The 5,000-nt window shown below is 50.2% G+C and overlaps 1 protein-coding gene across 1 annotated transcript in view; it reads left to right on the forward strand.

The window, feature by feature from the left end:
- Positions 1–5,000, forward strand: part of Plc21C (Phospholipase C at 21C) — a 413,720-nt gene that overhangs the window by 306,638 nt on the left and 102,082 nt on the right. The gene's annotated exons all lie outside the window — the stretch shown is intronic.

The raw sequence follows: 5,000 nt of genomic DNA on the forward strand, positions 1-5,000 counted from the left end.
GGAAGGAAAGAGAAAGGGAGTAGGAGGAGAGAGAAGGAGAAAGAAGGGAGGGAAAGAGAAGAGAGAGAAGGAGAGAGAAGAGAGAGAGGAGAGAGAAGAGAGAGAGAGAGAGAGAGAGAGAGAGAGAGAGAGAGAGAGAGAGAGAGAGAGAGAGAGAGAGAGAGAGAGAGAGAGAGAGAGAGAGAGAGAGAGAGAGAGAGAGAGAGAGGGAGAGAGAGAGAGAGAAGAGAGAGAGAGAGAGAGAGAGAGAGAGAGAGAGAGAGAGAGAGAGAGAGAGAGAGAGAGAGAGAGAGAGAGAGAGAGAGAGAGAGGAGAGGTAGAGAGAGAGAGAGAGGTAGAGAGAGAGAGAGAGTCAGACATTCAGAAAGACAAACAAACAAACAAAACAAACAGACACACAAACAACCAGACAAAAACAAAGACACAGAGAAACAACAGAACAATAAAACAAACAAACAAACACAGAGAAACAAAAAAAAACAGATAAAAAACAAACACACAATCAAACAAAAACAAAAACCCAGAGACAAACAAACAAAAACAGACAAAACAAACACACACACAAGAGCCAAAGAGACAGACAGACACAGACCCCCCCCCGATCACAGCATGACTGATCCCTGTCATTGGCGCTGAAGCTTCGACTTAGAAACTTATAATGAGATGCAAAAGTACTTCCTTAAGTAAGTTCTTAAGTAAATACTTCAGTTCTTACACAACTTACGTGTCATTAGGAAGTTTTAAGATAGATATAATGATAAATAGATCGAATAAAGGAACAAATAGATTAAGTGAAATAGAAAGGAAGAGATAAAACAAAATAGAAAGGAAGAGATAAAACAAAATAGAAAGGAGGAGATAAAACAAAATAGAATGAAGGAATAGAAGAAGGAGGAAGACAGCAAGAGGAATCTTCACGTGCCAATTAAAGTGCCGTCTTTCCTCTTAAGCTTCGTCGGGTGTCGGGCGTCGCGTCACCCGCCCGACTCGCGTGTTCGGGGCTGTGTCGGGTGTCGGGTCAGCCCTCCACGCGTTCGGGGCTGTGTCGGGTGTCGGGTCAGCCCTCCACGCGTTCGGGGCTGTGTCGGGTGTCGGGTCAGCCCTCCACGCTCTCGGGGCTGTGTCGGGTGTCGGGTGTCGGGTCAGCCCTCCACGCTCTCGGGGCTGTGTCGGGCGTCGGGTGTCGGGTCAGCCCTCCACGCTCTCGGGGCTGTGTCGGGCGTCGGGTCAGCCCTCCACGCTCTCGGGGCTGTGTCGGGCGTCGGGTGTCGGGTCAGCCCTCCACGCTCTCGGGGCTGTGTCGGGCGTCGGGTGTCGGGTCAGCCCTCCACGCTCTCGGGGCTGTGTCGGGCGTCGGGTGTCGGGTCAGCCCTCCACGTGTTCGGGGCTGTGTCGGGTGTCGGGTCAGCCCTCCACGCGTTCGGGGCTGTGTCGGGTGTCGGGTCACCCGCCCGACTCGCGCTTTCGGGGCTGTGTCGGGCGTCGGGTCAGCCCTCCACGTGTTCGGGGCTGTGTCGGGTGTCGGGTCAGCCCTCCACGCGTTCGGGGCTGTGTCGGGCGTCGGGTCAGCCCTCCACGCTCTCGGGGCTGTGTCGTGTCAGCCTTTTCAGGATTAAAGGAAGGAAGGAGAAAGAGAGAGAGAGAGGGGGGGGGAGGGAAAGAGGGGGAAAGGGAGAGGGAGAGGGAGGGAAGGGAGAGAGAGAGAGATAGAGAGAAGACGAGGTGTTAGAGAACAGATATATATATATATATATATATATATATATATATATATATATATATATATATATATATATATATATATATATATAGAGAGAGAGAGAGAGAGAGAGAGAGAGAGAGAGAGAGAGAGAGAGAGAGAGAGAGAGAGAGAGAGAGAGAGAGAGAGAGAGAGAGAGAGAGAGAGAGAGAGAGAGAGAGAAGAGAGAGAGAGAGAGAGAAGACGAGGTGTTAGAGAATAGATATATATATATATATATATATATATATATATATATATATATATATATATATATGTATATATATATATATATATATATATATATATATATATATATATATATATATATATAGAGAGAGAGAGAGAGAGAGAGAGAGAGAGAGAGAGAGAGAGAGAGAGAGAGAGAGAGAGAGAGAGACGAGGTGTTAGAGAACAGATATATATATATATATATATATATATATATATATATATATATATATATATATATATATATAGAGAGAGAGAGAGAGAGAGAGAGAGAGAGAGAGAGAGAGAGAGAGAGAGAGAGAGAGAGAGAGAGAGAGAGAGAGAGAGAGAGAGAGAGGAGAGGAGTTAGAGAACATATAGATAGATAGATAGAGAGAGATGGGGGGTGGGGGGCGTGGGGGAGAATGAAACCAAACAGACAGACGCAAAGAAACGAAAGGAGAAGAGAAAGAAGCAGCGATGATAACCGCGAGGCAAGGAGGAGGCGGAGAGGCAGCGGAGTCAGTCCTCATGAAGTTCCTTCGCCGCGTCCGAGTAATGAGGGTTTCTCCTCCTCGAGGCCTCCTCCTCACGCCTCATGTCTGGGCGGCTCACACTTCCTTCTCCTCCTCTCCCTTCTTTCTTATCCTCACCTTTCTCCTTCTCCTACTTTTCCCTCCTCCACTTCCTTCTCCTTCTCTCCCTTCTTCCTTATCCTCCCCCTTCTCCTTCTCCTCCTTTTTCCTCCTCCACTTCCTTCTCCTTCTCTCCCTTCATTCTTATCCTCGCCTCTTCTCCTCCTCTTCTCCTCCTCCACTTCCTTCTCCTTCTCTCCCTTCTTTCTTATCCTCCCCCTTCTCCTTCTCCTCCTTTTCCCTCCTCCACTTCCTTCTTCTTTTCCCTCCCCCTTTCCTTCTCCTCTTTCCTTCCTCTTCTTCCTCCGTCTCCTCCTCCTCCTCCCTCCTTCTCCCCTTCTCCTTTCCTCCTTCTCCCCACTTTTCCTCTTCCTCTTCATTCCTCTTCCTGTTCTTCCTTCTCCTCCTCCTTCTCCTTCGCCCCTTTTCCCCTTTCTTCCTCCTTCTCCCTCCTCCTCCTCCTCCTCCTCTTCGTCCTTCTTCTCCTCTTCCTCCTTCTCCCCCTTCTTCTTCTTCTTCTTCTTCTTCATCTTCTTCTTCTTCTTCTTCTCCTCCTCCTCCTCCTCCTCCTCCTCCCTAACTCGGGGATTCGCCTGAGCCGACGAATTCCGCGATGCAAATCTCCTCATAAAAAACTTGGACCTCATAACTTGCAATGTTTTTCGCTCCTCATGAATCGGGACGCCTGGCGCTTCGTGGCTGCTCATCTTGCTTTGTTTTTGTTTTGTTTGTTTGTTTGTTTGTTCTCTTTTATTCCTAGTTGTTGTTCGTTTGTTGTCGTTCTCTTCCATTCCTATTTCCTGGTTGAGTCACCGCTCATATGTCGTGAGTCAGTTATGAATTGGGAATTCATGGCTTCACAACCTAACAGCCAGCCAAGAGAGAGGGAAGGAGAGGGAGAGGGAGAAGGAGAGAGAGAGGGAGAGGGAGAGGGAGAGGGAGAGGGAGAGGGAGAGGGAGAGAGAGAGGGAGAGGGAGAGGGTGAAGGTGAGGGTGAGGGTGAGGGTGAGGGAGAGGGGGAGGGTGAGAGTGAGAGGGAGAGGGTGAGGGAGAGGGAGAGAGAGAGAGAGAGAGAGAGAGAGAGAGAGAGAGAGAGAGAGAGAGAGAGAGAGAAACCAGGGAGGTGGAGCTGGGAAAAGAGAGGGAGAGGAGAGAGGGGTGGAGTGAGGGGAATGGGGAGAGTGGAGACAGTGGAGAGAGGGGAGAGAAGGGAGAGGGGAGTGGGCGAGAGCAGAGGGTGGAGAGAGGGGAGAGGGGTATGGAAGACCGGTGAGGGAAAATGGGGGGGGAAGTGGGGCAAATCTAAGCCTACTGGACAGAAGCAGTATTTCAGGGGGAAAGGAGAGGGAAAGGAAGAAGGGGAATAGGAGGTAAAGGAGAGGGAGAGGAAGAAGGGGAATAGGAGGAAAAGGAGAGGGAGAGGAAGAAGGGGAATAGGAGGAAAAGGAGAGGGAGAGGAAAAAGGGGAATAGGGAGGAAAAGGAGAGGGAGAGGAAGAAGGGGAATAGGAGGAAAAGGAGAGGGAGAGGAAGAAGGGGAATAGGAGAAAAAGAAGGAGGAACAGAGGTTCCCTGATCCTCTGCTACAAGGAAAGGGGCAACGGCAATAAAAAAGGGGAGAGGGAGAAAGGAGAAGAGAAAAGAAGAGAGAAATGTAAAAGGGAGAGGAGAGACAGAAAGCGAAAGAAAGGGAAATGGACAGGAGAGGGAGAGAGGGAATAGGGACAAGCAAAAGAAGAGAAGAAGAGAGAGAGAGAGAGAGAGAGAGAGAGAGAGAGAGAGAGAGAGAGAGAGAGAGAGAGAGAGAGAGAGAGAGAGAGAGAGAGAGAGAGAGAACGAGAACGATAGAGAGGACACAGAGAGAGAGAGAGACAGATTCAGAGACAGAAACAGAGAGAAAGAGAGAGACACCCTCCACCTCAAAAAAAAAAAAAAAAAAAACACGATAGAAGGTAAGGAAGCGAGGGGGAAGAAGGAGGCCGAGAGGGAGAGGAGAGGGAGAGGGGGCGAGGGTGTGAACATTGGAAACCGATTGAGGGAAGTCAAAGATACGCAGCGACTCTAATGACGACAGGACTATGGGCCAGGTCAGGCGTGAGGCCGGGCGGGGCAGAGGGGGGACGAGGGGGAGGAGGGGAGAGGAGGAAGGGGAAGAGAGGGGGAAAAGGAAGAGAAGAGAGGGGGAAGGAGGGTAAAGAGGGGAAACAAGGAGGTGAAAGAGCGGGGGGAAGAGAGGAGAAAGAGGGAAGGTAAAGAGGGGAAACAAGGAGGTGAATGAGGGGGAAGGGGGAAAGGGGAAAGGGGGAGGGGGAAGAGTGGGGAGTGGAAAGGAGGAGGGGGAAGAGGAGAAATAGGGAATAGGAAGACGGGAAATAGGGAGGGGGAGAGGGAAATAGGGAGGCGGGAGAGAGGGGAATG

This window comes from Penaeus vannamei, chromosome 40 (genome assembly GCF_042767895.1).
Source record: "Penaeus vannamei isolate JL-2024 chromosome 40, ASM4276789v1, whole genome shotgun sequence".
Lineage (NCBI taxonomy): Eukaryota > Metazoa > Arthropoda > Malacostraca > Decapoda > Penaeidae > Penaeus > Penaeus vannamei.